At 44.0% G+C, this 19,229-nt stretch overlaps 1 protein-coding gene across 1 annotated transcript in view; it reads right to left on the minus strand.

The window, feature by feature from the left end:
• csrnp3 (cysteine-serine-rich nuclear protein 3) overlaps positions 1–14,119 on the minus strand; it is a 61,429-nt gene extending 47,310 nt beyond the window's left edge. The window contains exons 1-2 of the mRNA XM_063214071.1: positions 13,884–14,119; positions 12,421–12,454 (exon numbers count right to left, since the gene is read on the minus strand). The gene's annotated coding sequence lies outside the window, so the exon portion shown is untranslated. The remainder of the gene's footprint in view (positions 1–12,420; positions 12,455–13,883) is intronic.
• Between the last annotated feature and the right edge of the window lie 5,110 nt (positions 14,120–19,229).

The following is a 19,229-nucleotide window of genomic DNA, read 5'->3' on the forward strand; positions in this document are numbered from 1 at the left end:
CCCCGCCCTGTCTGCTGTCCTGGGGAATACTGGAAACGTGATATTACAAAAATGCAGTTCCAGCAGCCAAAAACAACTTTTCATGGCTCCTGCTGCCAATGCCTTGCCAATATTTCACGTTTCTTCCATCACATTCGTTCCTCTTATTTTGCTTTTTTTTTGGTGGGGGAACATTTTCTTTCTTCATCCAAGAATATAACAAACCCTCATTCTGGTCACGTACTGCCAAGGAATAATCAGGTACTTTCACTCCCCTTGTCAATCACAATGCTTTGGCTGAATAATTCATTCCGAAGTATATTTTATTTATGACGGCATTTTCCCATGCTACCAGAAAGAAGAAGAAGAAGAAGGAGACGAGGAGGAAAAAAAAGTTATAAGGAGCTCCACAGTCTGACAGAAACAGAGCTGCCGAGGCACCTCACAAAGTCTATGTAGCCTTTCATCTTTAATACAGGCTGTGGGAGAGGATGAGGGGAGGAGGGAGGAGTAAGGGTGGGGAGGGTGGTGGTGGTGGTGGATGGAGGAGATGATGATGCTGTGGGTGTGGGGGATGGATTGGAGTGGGGGTGTGGATGGATGGGGTTGGTTGCGGATGGTGGTGTCTGTGAGCTTCTCTATGTATGCTCCTCTGATTACTCATTCATTTCCCCCCAAATGAGATCTTGCAGCATTCTTAATAAGCTAAAACATTCCCTGCTTTGATAAGCGAGGTTGGTCTGTTTATGTGCGGCGGTACATCTGCTGCACTGGCTGCACGAGTTAAAGAGTGTTTTCAGTTTCATCCATTTAACCATTCTGTGTATGTCTGCGGGTGTTGTGCCTCCAAGTGTGTGTGTGTGTGTGTGTGTGTGTGTGTGTGTGTGTGTGTGTGTGTGTGTGTGTGTGTGTGTGTGTGTGTGTGTGTGTGTGTGAGTGTGTGTGTGTGTGTGTGTGAGTGTGCACGCTTGCGCGTGTGCGAGTGAGTGAGTATGCACAAGCATGTTTGTCAATGTATGCAGCACATTGCACAATCTACCTCATTGTTATCACATCAAAGCGTGACATCAGATATCAGAATAAAAAGATAGCTGAGCATATGAATTACAATGGGAGAGAGGCAGCTTCTTTCTTGACAGACAAGACACATCTGATTATCTCTTTTATAGTAGCGCGAAGAGGCACGACTAGAGACGCTGCCTGCCCGTCAAATAGCCTACTACACATTCTGATCTAGTAGACACAAACAAGAATAGCAGCAATCATCAACTTCGTTCCAATGCCATTTAAAAAAATCTCACAGGTGCCCTGTTCACATTCGGATACTTTCATGGATAAAAGGCAGACATTTTCTTCAGAGAAGATGCCTTCCAGGCAGGCAGGCTCGATTTTAACTCAGTGGGACAAAAACACAAGAAAAAAAAACCCACGCAGCGTGTTCGCCGCCGCCAAAACACGTGGGGACGTGGAGCCCGCCCGTCCGCCCGTGCTTTGTCACCCTGGCTTTCTGCATCCTCATCGTGCATCCTACCACCAGACACCTCACATGAAACAGCACGCACGATTACACACATCACTTGCATGCGGAGGTTCCAACCCCTACAAGTCATTGATTCAAACAGAGCCACGTGAACCGTGAGCTCTATGCTAGCCTAGCCGGGCATAGACCTAATAGCAGGCAGCAGCTGGGTTGGAGTGAGGCTGAGACAAAAGAATGAGAGCTTGTCCTGAACAGATGACTACCCTATCCTCCAATCAGAAGCAAGTACAGAATGCTCCCTCTTTAGCAAAGAGAGATATCCTCCGCGCTCCTGCACTTCACAATCTGGTGCGTCTCGGGAAAGGACTTGGTAAATGCAGGGGAAGAAAGGAGTCACCGGAGCATCTTCAGATGTGGAAAGTAACTTGTTTTATTGGGCAAGCGCCAAGACTAACGTTTCGACGTTCACACGTCTTCTTCAGAGTCAATATGGCAAACCTGGGTAGGTGGTGCTTAAAAAAACTTTCAGAAGCACCTGACAGGTGCGTAGGGGGGTGGTGACTGCAATCACCCAAGGGTGCCAATGACAGAGGCTGCACTCCAAAAACAAAAAACAAATATAAAGAAACAAATTCTAAATCAAAATTAAGCCAAACACAAGAAAAGAAAATTGGGGGGAAAGGATGTACATACATATTGCACCAAAATAATATCCCACAGAAAAATCACATCATGTTAATTCATCAACACCCAACGGGTGCGTCATACAATGACTCAATTATCTCGGGAGGGGGCAGTAGAATAATCTACAGAAAACAAGATAAATTCAATTCTTCATTAAGGCCATTTGGTTCAAGTGTGTTCAATGTATAAATCCAGTATGCCTCTCTGCACAACAATTTATTAACAATATCGCCACCTCTAGGGGGTAAACTGATTTTTTCGATACCCCAGAATTTAAGAGACGCAGGAGAACCATGGTTAGCCTCCATGTAGTGCCTGGCCATGGCATAAGTTTGCGTTCTTAGTACGAATGGCCGTTTTTGTGTTCCGATATTCTAATTTTAAGCTGACGTTTGGACTGACCAATATATACAAGACCACAGGGGCATTTTAGAAGATAACGTGTGTGCTGTTGCAGTTTATAAAAGAATTAATGGAAAACGATTTACCCGTCATGGGATGAGAAAAATGTTTTGCATTGGTAGAGTTAGAACACTGCGCGCAATGGCCACACTTGTAAAAACCTATGGGTGGATTGGAGAGCCAAGTGGTAGGGTTTGAGACCTTCATATCCGAATGAACCAGTCTATCACGGATATTACGCGCGCGTTTGAAAGTGAACCTAGGTGGCTCCGCGCAGATTTCTTTTAAGGACAGGTCGCTTTGAAGAATGCGCCAATGCTTTTTAATGACATGTTTAATTTTGCCAGCAGTGGGCGAGTAGCGCGTGGAAAAGCAAAGTCGTGGTTTGCTGGTTCGGGTCGGCCTAGGTGTTTTGGTTAAAAGGGAGGGGCGGTCAATGTTTAGTGCTTTATCCCATGCCGTATCTACAGTGTCTTGCGCATATCCTCTCTCTAGGAAGCGCTGAGACAGTTGGGATGCCTTAGACATAAAATCCTGAGTAGAGCTACAGTTCCTCCTCACTCTGAGGAATTGTCCGGTTGGAATATTACGGATCAAATGAGGAGGATGGTTACTGTCTGCTTGAAGGAGGGTATTTCTACTCAATGGTTTACGGTAGACCGTTGTCTGTAGGGTATTGTTCACGTCTTTTAAAATTGTCAAGTCCAGGAAGTTCAAGGAGTGTGCGTCGTGCTCCATGGTAAAGGAGAGATAATTAGTGCTCGAATTGACATATTCAAGAAAATTATTCAAGTCTTTAACATCACCTTTCCATATCATTACAGCATCATCAATGTACCTTTTCCATAGTGCTATTTTTGAATAAAAAGGGTTAAGATTAGTGTTGATAAAATGCCCCTGTGGTCTTGTATATATTGGTCAGACCAAACGTCAGCTTAAAATTAGAATATCGGAACACAAAACGGCCATTCGTACTAAGAACGCAACTTATGCCATGGCCAGGCACTACATGGAGGCTAACCATGGCTCTCCTGCGTCTCTTAAATTCTGGGGGATTGAAAAAATCAGTTTACCCCCTAGAGGTGGCGATATTGTAAATAAATTGTTGTGCAGAGAAGCATACTGGATTTATACATTGAACACACTTGAACCTAATGGCCTTAATGAAGAATTGAATTTATCTTGTTTTCTGTAGATTATTCTACTGCCCCCTCCCGAGATAATTGAGTCATTGTATGACGCACCCGTTGGGTGTTGATGAATTAACATGATGTGATTTTTCTGTGGGATATTATTTTGGTGCAATATGTATGTACATCCTTTCCCCCCAATTTTCTTTTCTTGTGTTTGGCTTAATTTTGATTTAGAATTTGTTTCTTTATATTTGTTTTTTGTTTTTGGAGTGCAGCCTCTGTCATTGGCACCCTTGGGTGATTGCAGTCACCACCCCCCTACGCACCTGTCAGGTGCTTCTGAAAGTTTTTTTAAGCACCACCTACCCAGGTTTGCCATATTGACTCTGAAGAAGACGTGTGAACGTCGAAACGTTAGTCTTGGCGCTTGCCCAATAAAACAAGTTACTTTCCACATCTGAAGATGCTCCGGTGACTCCTTTCTTCCCCTGCTCCCTCTTTAGATCAGTTCTGTAATGTTTGCCCATTGTTACCAGAATGGCAATGACCAAGTGATAATACATTACTAAAGACTCTGTGTGAAGTTGTGGTATAAAACTTTGTACTAATGTAATTCGTACAGAAGGTCTGGAATGGCTGAATTGAGAAACAATCGCAGGTGGATGTGGTGAGGCCTTTTGATGTTTACAATGATTTTGCCCAGTCGCCAGGGATGGGTCATGATTCCATTCCAGGCAACAAGAAAGACTCGCCTCAATGGGTATTGCTAGTTTACAAAACGATTCAGGGTTTTAACCCCTTAGCGCAGCACTATGGCTCTCTGTAATGTCATGGCAATGTTGTTATGTAGTGAAGCATTTTCAGTGAATAGGGTGGCCGGCGACCCCTGCTGCAGTAAGAAGCTACGGTGTGAGAGTCTATGTCGTCAGGGGGTTGGGGGGGTTGTCTGTATTTGAAAATACAGTTGCTAAAAATGTGATGTTAATGCAGTGTGAGAATGCAAATATACTGTAGAGGCTAGAGCTTCAGGGCTCCATTGCATTTGCATGCATTTTTTACTGTGTAGTGAAGTTTTTCAATGAATAGGAAAGCATTCCACAGACACAATAGTGCACACAACTAGGCTTACTGTACATATTCAAGAACTACCCTCTCTTCTCTCATCCACTCAAACAAATGCCTACAGCCTTCCCCCATATCGCCCAGAAGATCTCTGGAGTGTTTAAAGAGATTTGAACTTCTCCAGTCATTGGGAAGTGATCCAGGCTCACTCCCAATCTGTGAACTAATGGCAGAGGTGAAAGCACAGCAGCAGTGGAGCAGATTAATTCACTATTTGCAGCAGGTCTATTGAACCTACTACTAGAGGTGATGATGCTTAATCGAAAGAATGCCAGAGCCAAAATGTCTGAGGGGCAAAAAAATGTTCCTTTTTCTTTTAAACGACTTAGCCTTTTTTCTGTCTCTTCGTTGCCGTTGGCACTACAGCTCGGTAGATTACAGAAACATCACACCTTGGTGAATTCCAGCCAAGGCGCTTTTTTTCTCCTCCCAGAAGAGAAAGACAAGACTTTCAGCCCTGACTCTGCCGTCATTCATGCAGTCATTCATACACTGTATTGAGGAGACCAGTTAACGTTAAGACACGGTGTGTTAAAGAAAGAGTCTCCCTCAAGGTGAAGTCAGTGCCTCTCCCACAGACCACATAACACCTTCAGCGAAGTACGGCACTAAAGAGACACGCTGTAAAACCTCGCCAAACACCCAACAAGCCCCTACAGTACATGGTGAGAATGCAACAGCAGGCTTATGTGTTGTCTTGTGTTGTGTTGTGTGCGGGGGGGATTTCTAGACTTGAGTGTGAGTCTCACTTCACTGACTCACGGTGTACTTATTTCTTGAAAACAAAACATGAGTCACATACACACGCACACACGCACGCATGCACGCACGCACGCACGCACACACACACTCACACACACATATATATACAGCAAAGGGACGTCATAATCTTTCACGTATTTCCGTAATTCCGTACTCCTATAAAACAGACATATCTAAAGATAGTCTGGGTTGGCATCGGCTTCTTGAAGGATTCCTTTCCCCACCACATTAAAACTTGTTGCCATGGTAATGGTAGGCGTAGATGATGATGGTGGCGTGGTGGCAGTGCATGTTGGGTAGGCTCTGATGAGCATTAAGTATATCCCACAGAACAAAATGTGCCTCAGAAATGACAATAGGCATCAGCAATGCCTGCACACGAAAAAATGCAGTGTTAATTCCGAGTACTCTGTGGCCAAATACACTCCAGAAGATGTTAATTTGACTCTGTTAGTGTTGAATTGACACTGCATGTTTTACTGTTTGGCTGTGTTTCCTCTGTAGTCAGGACACAGTATGTAGTACACATGGCACAACAAACAGCTTGCGTTGCATTTAAAGTTGCCTTTTGTCTTCCGCGCACTTGAGCAGTACCCTAACTGTTGCAATGCTGACTTTTCTCAGTGGCACAATGGTTTCTAGGGAATGTTCAGGATATACTTTATAAGCATTGTACAAGCACTGAGGTGGAGTCAATATTGGAAGTGTATTTTATTTTTAGATTGCTGTAAACACAATTAACTATGGCTACAATTCAGTATCACAGTGTGCATCATTATTTTCTGTGCCGTTTTTCTCAAAAGCTCTTCACAGAAATGTGGTGCTTTTCACAATAGCAGCAAGGCATTAACATATTTTACAAATGAAATACCCAGCCAGCCGGTTTTGCTTAAAACCCTGGTTTGCCTTAAAAAAAAAAACATTTACTCTAAAAAAAATAATAATAATCCTATGCCATTTGGACAGTTACTGAATTTTGTGATTATGTCTGTCCATTTTCCCACAGGGACCCTTGATATGATTAGCTTCCTCAAGTACACATCCCGGGGGGAGAAAAAAAAATCAGCCGTTGTTTGTGCAACTAAGAAAATGCATGTGACACTCTCATTAGAATACCACTAACTCCTGCGTGTATTTTTAGTGATGAGGCACTGTGTTATTCTCCTATTCTTCTGGCCTAGTTTAAAAATGACAAATTGTCACACTCCTCTCTCCTCTCCTCTCCTCCTCTCTGCTCGGCAGCGGCAGCCCACTGAATGCCTCAATGTCTTGTCTGTGTGTGCAGTAAATTAAGCCATGTTAAGTCAACCCTTCACAGAGTAAAATGTAACACTCTTGGTGGTGATAATAAATCACTATAAGAGAAGAATTAACACCACCAAAACGGAATGTACTCTGTGGCAGCAGTGGAGGAGGAGGAGGAGGAGGAGGAGGAGGAGGAGGAGGAGAGGGAAAAGAGAAGAGAGCAGAGAGGAGCCTTCTTCTTATTGTTCTTCTTTCCTCCACCTCATCATCCGCCGCCTGTGTGTGGTGATGAGGGATGGGAGAGCGAGAGGTTAGCAGTTGCCAGCCTCGCTTGTCAATACAACATCTGCCTGCCTCCCTGCCTGCCTGCCTGCCTGGCTGGCTGTGGCAGCATCCAGAGCCCCTGGAATACAAACACAGCCCACTAATTGCTCTGGTGAGGAGCCGCTCCTTAACACGGTAACGGCAGCGAAACACTCTGATGGCTGACATGATATGATGATACTGACAGGTCATTGTTTTGAAACAGCCACCTGGGTTTCTTTTAAATCTCTCTCTCTCTGGCTCTCTCTCTCTCTCTCTCTCTCTCTCTCTCTCTCTCTCTCTCTCTCTCTCTCTCTCTCTCTCTCTCTCTCTGCGCATCGGTCACTCAATTACTCACAGGTAAACAAAAGCTGTCCATCTTCATGAAATGGCACGTTTACAATGCTAGTGATACTAGTGTGCATTATTTCCCCTTGTCGGTCTTGGCGGATTTCCAAGTGTGTGTGTGTGTGTGTGTGCGTATGTGTGTGTGTGCGTGTGTGTGTGCGTGCTTTAAAGCAGTGCACTGTTCTTGACAATCTAATAAGTGTCTTGGACATTCACCATTCGCGTCATGGCATGGCGCCTCAAAAGCCTCCGCCAGACACACACACACACAAACACACACACACACACACACACACACACACACACACACACACACACAGAGAGCTTCATATTAGCACCCTGATGCAGTCAAGAAAAATAGCGTCTGAAGTCTGTATACTGTATTGTACACATGAACATGCACATACTGCATTACTCATTGGTCCAGAACAACACTGGGCACCGTTTAGCCGTTTAAAGAAGCTATAAATAAAAAAATACATAAATGCACCGTGAAAGAAATGACAGTGTATGTGAATAACTACATGGCATACTGAGCTGAATTCAAGCAGCGTTCTGAGGAAGGAGTGGAGTTTGACAAGGAATAGCATTCCACTGAGCACGGCACACAATACAGCCTACAGGAGAAAGAGCGCTACAAATACAAAAAAATAAAGCATTCAAGATGGTTTTCCCCTTGTGTGTTTTTTTTCCTTCTATTTTTTCTTTTTCTTCTCCCTCTCCTTTTCTTCTTCTTCTTCTTCTTCTTCTTCTTCTTCTTCTTCTTCATCATTTTCTTTTTTTCTTACTATTTTTTGTTCTCTCTCTCCAGTGAAAAAGGCCACAGCCCCTCTTTCCCTGTTCAGTGGTTTTAGCTCCTTAAATCAAAAACAGATCAGGCATGCTTGCTTTTCTTTTTTTTCCTTACACTCTCTTTCCTTCTCTCCTGCAGGATGTGTGTTAGTAAGACCAGGACTCTTTCCATGATTCCATGATGAAACTGACCAAGGCATCCAGGACAAATGGCAACGACTCCGGCCTCACTCATTGGTCTTCTCTCACCTTTTCTCTCTATCTCTCCATCTCTCCCTCTCTCCCCCTATCTCTCTCTCTATCCTTCCCTTCCCCCTTAAACTCCCATTCTCTCCATCTCATCTTTCCTTCCTCTTTCTCTCCCTTTCTCCTCTCTCTGTCTAACTCTTCCTCTCGTCAGACTCTCGTCTTTCATCTCTCTCTCTCTCTCTCTCTCTCTCTCTCTCTCTCTCTCTCTCTCACACACACACACACACACACACACACACACACAACTGCCCCGAGCTGTTTCACCATCTGACCTTTTCCGCTCTGTGTTTTACAAGTGGCTGTGTGTGTGAATCGAGCCTCTGAGTCAGGTTTATAATCATGCATGGATTCCGTCTCCTTTCCCCCCCTCACAAAAGAATAAAAAAGGCGGGGAGGCAAATTGATTTGGCTTCCACCCGTGAAGCCTCCGCTGTGTGAGGGATGGCCACCCTGCGCGGGTGCTCTCGGCAGCGCAACATGCGGAGGACTCTGCCGATGCTATTATCTTCTTAAAAACACGAAACACCTTTTTTCATGTTTCTGTTTTTTTTTCTTCCTCAGTGGCAGAGCTTGTTTTGCACATGCAGGCCCCCCCACCATCTGTGACGAGCCTTCGCCAGATAGGAAGAGAGGAGCAAGAGGAAGATGATGATGATGATGATGATGATGATGATGATGATGATGATGATGATGATAATGTGGCGCGAGGTGGGGTGGAGGGTGGACGATGTGCATGGGGGAAGTGGATGGAGAGCAAGGAAGAGATGATTCAGTTATTCAAATGACCCTGGCTTAATGATGCCTCCCTCCTTCCGCGAATGCAGCCGAGGCAGTAAATACATTCTGGTAAATGTTGTGATGTCCTTTAAGGTGTGTCGTGGGATATAATTAAATCGGAATTCCCACGAGGGGGGCCAGACGGGGCCTGTGATGAATCGTCACGCGGGTCGCGCCACTAAACACCGTGTTTACACACACACATGTATTTATAATCTCTCTGTATATGAGAGTGTATCTATACATGTGTAACGACATACTTATATGCTCTTAATCATTCATCCACATTGCATAGATACATAATTAGACACATACAGCTACATAGAGTTGTGAACTTGAAAGCGATGGAAGTGGAAAAATACCAACACTGTCCATGTACAGTTAGATAACAGAGGCAAGTACTGTATACACCCATCTGTCACTGCACATATGTGTGTCAGTCCCATAGGGGTGTGTGTAGGGGTGGGCGATATGGCAAAAATGTTGTATCACGATTTTTTAACATGAAATCCCGATTTCGATTTTTTATCACGATCTTCCAATCCAAAAAATAAAAACAAGAAAAAAAACTTTCATATACTTGCAATTTGTAATTTGCAGTCAATAAAATGTTAACACACTGATGATACTCTCATAAAGTGTACAATTGGAATACAATAATGTAAAGAATAAAGTGAAGACAACAACACAAGTGAGAAAACGTCACTCTGATACTGATAATAAACATCCTCACTGCAAGACGATCTATACGATTTCTCCACTTTGGCAGATTCGAGACGATATTTTACTCAATATCGCGATTCACGATATAATATCGTCATATCGCCCACCCCTAGGTGTGTGTGTGTGTGTGTGTACGTGTGTGTGTGTGTGTGTGTGCGCATAAATGTATGTGTGTGTGTGTGTACGTGTAAATGTGTCTGTGTGTGTGTGAGAGAGGGTGTGTGTATGTGTGTGTGTGTGCGTGTGCACATGTGTGTGTATGCATGTATTTGTTTGAGTGTGTGTATGAGTATGTGTGTGTACTGTGTATGCATGTGCAGTATGTGCGCGCACAGACACACACACACACACACACACACACACACACACACGCATGTGTGAAGAGTAGACACGTGTGTGCATATGCTTCCATGCCTGCCACTGTGCGTCTGTATGTGTGTAGTGTACGTGTGTGGCTACCGTGCCCGCCGCACACAGCTGCCTCGCTGTGCTGTTGACAAAAGGGATTGGTTGAGGCGCAACAAAGGAGGCCGCGCCAGATAACGAGACACGCTGCCTTGCCTTGCCTGCCTTCCTGAGTCTCTCCCTTCCCTGCCCGCCTGCCTAGTACCTTCAGAGTGACAATTTTGCAGTGTTAATTCAACACCTAGAGAGTCTAAGGTAACGCCCTTCCAGTTGCTCCCACACTCTCATTAGTGTTAAATTAACGCTGCACAATTTACCGTGCGCAGAACCTCCACCTCCCCCCCAACCCCCCCCCCCCCCCCCCCCCCCTCTCTCCCTCCGTCCCTCCCTGCCTGCCTGCCTGCCACACTCAAAAGTCCACTGGCTGCTACCGATTCACAGGCACAACATGCTTCCCCCCTTCCAACCACACACACACCCTCAATCCTTCTCCACCACAAACACCACCACCACCACTACCATTATCAATACCACCACCACCACCACCACCACCACCACCATCACTACCGCCACTGACAACCAATTAACACAAACCTCCCACCGGCTGACTACAGCCATCCCCCTTCTTTTTTTAAATGTATGCAATATATTTTTAAGCTTGAAGCAATTTATGATTTAATCATTAAAATCACCAGGAGCCAAGCCAACCCATTGGATCACACAGAAACGCACGCACACACACAGGACACACACACACACACACACTACAACACACACACTATGACACACACACACAGACACAGACACAGACACAGACACACACACACACACACACACACACACACACACACACACACACACACACACACACACACACACACACACACACTCTACGACACACGACACACTACAACACACCGACACACACACACTACGACACATGCACCGGATGAGAACTGTGCCTCGCCTCCACAGTGGCTATCACACATGCTATAAATAAATAATGAGCAATCAGTATGATTAAAAAAAAGCGGGTGCTCTCTCCCCCTTTCACCCGGCTTGGTGTGAAGACGGTGAACCCGTAATGTCTTCCACAGCACTCGTGTAAACTCGAGCCGCTAATCTCCCTCACTGCCACATCTTGATGCTGTTCGTGTCTCCCAACAACAAAGGGAACATGAGGGGAGACAACCATTACTTAAGCCATTGAGACTGCCAGGGAAGCGACTCAATAGAGAAGGTCACCAGCGGCATTCAGAACATAATGAAGTGTTGGGAGGAAGAAAAAAAAAACTTGGCTTGTGTTCAACCTTTTAAATTAGCATTTGATAACTTTAGTAGAATCAACCCCCCCCCCAGCCCGCCTGTGTAAGGGTAATATTTCACAAGACCTTATTGGCTGTAATCTGACCAAATCCTCCTCTCCAATCCCCACAAGAGCCATTTTTTTAGTAGGCGCCGTAAATCGGTGTGGGTCTTTGTTAGTCATTATCGCTGACAGGGATGTCACAACAGGCTGGTCAAATAGAAACACATAGCAGTTTCTTTTTAAGAGAGCGAGAGACAGAGACAGAGACAGAGACAGAGACAGAGACAGAGACAGAAAGCGAGAGAGATGTTGCAGGCAGAAAGATAGGCATAAAAGAAAAAACAGAGGCAGAGAAAGAGAAAGAGAGACAGAGACAGAGAACGAAAGACAGAGATATGTAGAGAGTGAGAGAGTGAAAGCAAGAAAAAAGAGAGTATGACAGAGAGATCTGTCTGCTTCAACATCAATGGGGGAATCTTTCCCTATCTCTAATCAGAGGAGCTTTTCAAGTAATGCATCAGCAGCTGTGCATGCTTTTAACACAGTCCCTCCGCCAGACATACAGCATGTGGGCCCATTACTAGCACAGGTGGCAACACATTAATTGCGAGTAAAAGCCAACTAACAATCTCGCATCCACTGCCAAATCACAACAGTAGACAGTTGAGGTGGGAAATTGATATTATTTATAATGATATGTCACTTACCCTTACAGAAGATATGTAGTTACTGTGTAATTTCCTGTGAAAGAGACACAGAGAGAGACGTTTATGCGTCGATTTATGACATATCGTAACAACGGGCGCACATTACACAAATTAAACTAAATCACCCAGCTTGGGATCAATAAAGTAAATCTATCTATCTCAATGAATCACACACATTAATATCCTCCAGCAGAATTGCATTCAGCCACAAAAAAATCAACTATATTATAAATGTATAATTACACATGCATATTAGGCCTTTATACTATTTTCTGAGTTCTTTGTAAATTTTAGCGACGTACAGCGCTGGCGCACACTAATCACGACATCTATATTTAATCAGTGAGCTGGGGCCAGATCATTCAGGCTGAGGGAATGATCTAATAGAAGAATACAGAGTCCATACAGTGGGACTCGTGGCATAGTAGACTATGGCAGGGGAAAATAACAGAGCGGCACTCCACACACTGCTTGCTCGCTGCTCACTGCTTGCTGCTCGCTGCTGCCATGTCTCTGGAGCAGCACTTGGTCATTACTGTGGGCCGGCACCACTCCCAGGGGAGGTAGGCAGGGGGAGAGTGGTGGGGGAGAGGGGGTGTAGCTGTGCACTCTGCCTGACACAGCTGCCTGTTCTCCAGGCGCGCTCTGATGGCAGCCAGCCCCCCTCTCCTGGAGCCCTGCCTGGATCGCCTGGCTGCTGCCTGGCTGGCCGCCTTTTTAAAAAGCAAGCCCCCACGACCCCACGGTTCAGCAATGACCCAGCTCGCAGCGTGAAGCTTAAAAAGCTATGCACTTAGATTGTTTTTTTTCCTGTAATGTAAGATATTTGTGTTAGATCTGTGTCATTATGTACATGAGTACATGCACTGTACATGTGTCTATGTATGTACAGTGTGTGTGTGTGTGCGTGTGCGTGTGCGTGTGCGTGTGTGTGTGTGTGTGTGTGTGTGCGTGCGTGTGTGTGCGCCTGCGTGCGTGCGTGCGTGCGTGAAGAAGAATATATGTTATGAGAGTTACGGCTTTGGAAGTTCAAACATTACATGCATACACAATCCGAATATCACATTCTGATAAACCAATGGGTGGGCATTAATACAGGTAGGCTACTCATGATAAAAGTCATTCAAATATACAAAAGTATGTTAATAGACAAACATCAATCTTTATAGCTAATTAATAAACATCATATAATATAATATAATATAAACAGTCTGAAAATGTCTGTCAGTTGCTGAGGTGGTTATACACCCAAATATTGTTTTAACTTAGATGCCACACAAGGCTTTCAGTTACAGTAAAAGCTCCTCGCATAGCACAAAGGATGCAGAACATTGCAGTGGATACCGTTTTACTGCCAAGGAACACATGTGCAAGCAATCTTACAGCAACGCTCTGATCCTGACACATAACCTGATCACCATCACTCCTTCAATACTACATGTATAACTCGGAACATGACTTACCATTCATAATGTTAGATAATCATATTGGTTGGGAGCAGCGCATTCAAGCTCCAAAATCGCAGTGTCGCCCTCTGATAAATTACACGTGTGGCTAAAACGTTTGCGAGAGAGAACACTAACGCAATCTAAGACTTTCGACGTAGAGACTGTAGTCTGGGCTGTCTGCGCTCAAATGGATTTTTGCCTACCCGGCAATTGTCGCATCTACACAATTGCATACAAGGCAGGACAGCTCTTCCGGCTGGCCGGGGGAAACAATGGTGCAGAATGGGGCTGACAGCTCCACCAACAACGTGACTGCGACGGGCCAATCATCAGCCATGGATGAAGGAATCAAGAACTAGCCCTGTTACGAACTAGGTAATCTTAGAAGCGGACACATCCGCCGTGTCGGCTAATGTAACACGGGGAAGACTTTGAAAAATGTTCAACAAGCTTCACATGACGTGATATGAAAGCATACCGAGATCATAGCTCTAACTTTGTCAAGAACATAATATTAACGGTATGACTGTCTCTGTGGTACATGGAAGCACCCTATGGAATTTTTGAGACACTTTTACTGGTGTAAGATTACATTGTAGCCTCGCTGTGAATGGACAGCCTGCTGCCAGTGCGTGATTTGAGTTCCTTGATGGGGCAATGTACACAATAATCGTATGACTGTTGTGCTAAATAAGTGCGCTTCAAATCCTAACCGTTGTCCTGGAAATAACTTGACCAATTTTACCATTGTTTTTACGCAGGATGAAAATTCAAGAAGCCTACACTGTTGTGGCTTCTACTGTGCAAATGTAGAACTACTAAAAACTTATCCCTTGCCCACATTTGCATCTTTTATTCTGTAGCCTATATTTTTTACTGTGTTCTTATCTACAAGTGATGAAGGCCTATGCTATGATTGTGCCCTCTATTTTAAGTCACTTCGGATAAAATGCCTCTGCCAAATGTATCGTAGGAACCTAATTTGTAATTGGTACCACCCATAATAGGCTACAGGGTGAAAAGGAAGGGTGGACAGCATTATTGGATCACTGGCGATGAAGAGGCTCTTGAGAAACTTTGGATAGGCTTTCAAAACCGTCAGCAGTCCACTATTCAAACGGCGCAGAGAGTTAATGCAGCGTGTCAGGATTTGGCAGGTGACTCCGCATCAATCATCATTTGCGTAACTTAATGCCTTTTTACGCACACCATGGTCATTTGGATCTGTTTGCTTTCAGGAGGATGGAGCCAGTCACTGATACACAGCCCAAGATGAGAAAATTACTCACCGTGATTACTAACGAATTTGATTGAGCATACTGGTAAATGCTGATAATTAAATCTGGTTAACATTGCACATACACTAGAGCTGAGGTTTATTACTGTGTATGTCGTGATTATCAGCCGCCACTAGGTATCAGCAGTGGGATGATTGTTGAAGGTGAAATCTCTTCCGAATTACTATACGGACATCTAGTGGCGCGTGGGCGTCATGCACGCGCACCAATATTGCTTGAATGTACACGTGCAAAGCCAAGGGGAAATAGATGAATGTGTAATAACAAAAAAGAACAGACCTTTTCTATACCAAAATCCACCCCAGAGAGAGGTGCAATATTAAAATGCGTTGTGACACATTAAGCAAGGACTTCTGAGGTAAACAGCAATTTGGTATGCCAAAAACTACAGGAATAATGCCGCAACCCGCAATATTTACCAAAACTACTTGCATTTACAGAATAGGCCTATTTTTGTTTTTCAACACTTCATCACTTGCTAACCTAGTGTCCACCACACAGATAATAAATAGAATAGAATAGAATAGAATAGAATAGAATACACTATTTGGGGGGAAATCCCAGCTGATGGATTTTTTTTTTCATCAAAAAGTAGACCCTATCAAGTGCCAGTAGGCCTAATAGAAAATCACATGTTGGTAGTTTCAGGAAAAATGGCTAGTGTCTTTTCTAAATCAAAGTATACAGTAGTTATATTCTGCACGATAGCAACAAACAGCATCCTAATTCCTGTATGTAATGCATGCAAACCTTCTATTATGGCCACCCTATCACCATCATGTTTTATGTATTCTTCCCCACCCGGCTGCTTTCTTGTAGACACTGCTGAATTCCATACCCCTCCCTGATGCATTGGCAATCTTGGCATGCTGCTATGTCTGCATGACTGATGAGCAATTTAAGGTGTCCTCAGTTCGCCCGCCTACAATACCACCTTAATATCTATAGGGGGCACTGTGTGCAGTTTTCAGAGTTCAGTATCTGGAAAGCTCAAGGTAATCAAAATAAATTGGCCTGTCAGTTGTTTGGGAAGACTTTTTGAATTAATTTTATTTACATTGCCAAAAAAGCCTGCGGCTTTGATGCTAGCTTTAAAACGATAACTCATATTATTAACTCCCTGGGCTTATATTTATGTGAAATTATAATAAAGTATTTCCTTGTGCTCTACCATTTAGAGGGCTGGCAGGGAAGTTTAATTTCATCCATACAACAAATTGTTTGCAACAGCCACTCTGAGTTCAGCGGAACGTTTTCTTTGTTCCCTTAGCTCACTAAGAGTTTAAATCAATGAGACATTTACTGCTTGGAGGACAGGTTAAAAGATTTACCTTTAGCGCCATATATTTCCTTTATCGTTTCTATTGCCTCATATTCACTGCCACAAAACCACAGCAAGTAATTCACAGAAACGGATAAATAGTCTTCACTCCCAGTGGTGTAATCACAAGATGGAGTGCCTGAAATTTCACTCAAAATCAGGCAAACAACACGTTACATTCCACTGTCAACGGAAATCGTATTCCTAATAGATCTTTCCACATGTGGAACATTATAGCTGAAAATGTAACCCCTACAAGATTACAAAGCACTCTTTTTAAAATATTTTAAATGGCTTTTTGCCTTGATTTTTGACACGACAGTGGAGGAGAGACAGGAAATGAGTGGGAAGATAGAGACAGGGAAGGATCAGCAAAAGACCCAGTGCCCTATAATACCGCTAGGCCACGGCAGGGCTATTACAACACACTCTTTACTAATACATTACAACTAGGTAATACCATTGGTTATCATATACTTAGGTATATTATTAAAATATCACTAGTATACATGTTGAGATGAATTTAAAGCTATCACAAATGACTAAACAAAGACAACTGTTGGAGCATACATATTATTGTGAGGGACCGAATCACATGCCCCCTCACTGACCTGATGAAACACAAACGATGGATAACACAACACCTGGTGCATGCTGAGTGGGAACCCTTCCCTGCACAATACTCTTGTCTATTCTAACTACCCACATGCATGTACACACACAGAGACACACGTGCATGCACACACACGCACAAACATGCGCACGCACACACACACACACACACACACACACACACACACACACTCACACACACGCACACACGCTTATGCGCAGGTATGCACGCACAGGCACATACGGGTGCGCACACACATGCACTCACAAACAAACACACCCATGCACACACAGGCCCTTCCACTACTCTCCCTAGTGACCCTTTGCATCCAGAATGCAGAGGTGCTGAGGGAAATGCTGGTGGCGTGGCCAAGAGGTTTTTGGCAGAGGTTGAAGCTGTGCACATGTAGAATCAGCAGGCCCAGAGCTGGGAGGTTGGGAGTGTGTGCACAGTACTGTAACTGTGTAACAGACATTGGAGAAAGAGACATTTCAGATAGACAGGAGTACTGTATCATTATTGCATTAGATTACATTGCATTTGGCAGACGCTTTATAACCAAAGGGACTTACAAACGAGGACGTAATCAGAACACACACACACACACACATACACACACACACACACACACACACACACACACACACACACACACACACACACACACACACACACACACACACACACACACACACACACACACACACACACAATTGATAAGCAAAAGAAAAAGCACAATAAAAAAACGGATGCATAAAATTAAAATAAAATTAGTTGTTTTGCTGTGGTGATGAGTGTGTCATTAGGCTGTTTTGGGGCATTTAGAGTTTGTTTGTATAGAGGTCACATAGGGGTATATGGCAATAGAGCACCAAGAGATGGCCAGCAGCTGCAGTCTGCACTAAGGACATTTCCAAATATTACGCATTAGGTTTAGCACTTATATTGCTAAGGTGTCTTGTGAGCACTTTAGACTGACCACACACACACACACACACTCACACACACACACACACACACACACACACACACACACACACACACACACACACACACACACACACACACACACACACACACACACACACACACACACACACACAATATACAGTACAAGTATGCATTTTTAAGTAAAACCAACAATCAAGGGCGAAGAATGAATATGCTTTATACATGTTATGCATCACTATGGTTTATTAAACCTTTCAGGGTAAGATACAGCATGTAGACCTACTGTACGAGATGGTGGTGAGTCAGTGTGCAGTGCAGAGACTCCCAGGCTGTCTGTGTTGGTGTAAATGAGTGTACTGTGTGTGTGTCTGGCTGACAGGCAGGCAGCAGCAGGATTGCAGAATGTTTGGATGGAGGGAGCTGGAGCTGGAGCTGGAGCTGCAGTGATGCGGAGCATCCTTGTGCTGACAGCCACAATGCAGCAGCAGCAGCCCCCCCTCAGTGTGACAGCCAGCGACAGGGAGGGGAACTTCAGGTCAGTGCCAATGCATTGGTGCTGCAAAGTAAAAAAAAAAAGCAATGTTAATTCAACACTTAAGAGAACTTATTTAACACAACATTTTAGTGTATTTTGTTCCCAGAGTACTATCTAAGTGTTAAATTAACACTGTACCTTTTACTGTGTGACTAATGGAGGGGCTACAGATTCTCTCTTGGTTGGTGATGCAGCTTTATTTATCCAATATAGGGGCATCTGATGCAGACAGGTAGGCCATGTAAATGCTGCATTCCAGACCCAATCCAAACTAGTGGGAGATTGCACTTCTCCTACCTGCATATTTCAGTTCCGTTCCTGGCAGTTGAAGCGGGAGTTCTACAACCATACGGTAGCAACCACTGTGGTTTAACTGACTTTAGTGAGTTGTTTTGATAGCTTAAAGAGCCATAAAAGCTATTATTTCTGTCGTATATTACATTTATGTTGACATAATATCATGTTATAACACAAAGAAGATGCTGAGTTAAAATGACTGTGTCTGGAACAACCGCAGCGCACACAAGAGAAATAAAGTTTCTTTTATTTATTGACATTTTAAATAATGGCTCCATGGGCACCGCCATTTTCCTCCGACTTCAATTTACCTACAGTGTTGGTGTTGACACCATGCTGAGTAGAC

This window comes from Engraulis encrasicolus, chromosome 13 (genome assembly GCF_034702125.1).
Source record: "Engraulis encrasicolus isolate BLACKSEA-1 chromosome 13, IST_EnEncr_1.0, whole genome shotgun sequence".
NCBI lineage: Eukaryota > Metazoa > Chordata > Actinopteri > Clupeiformes > Engraulidae > Engraulis > Engraulis encrasicolus.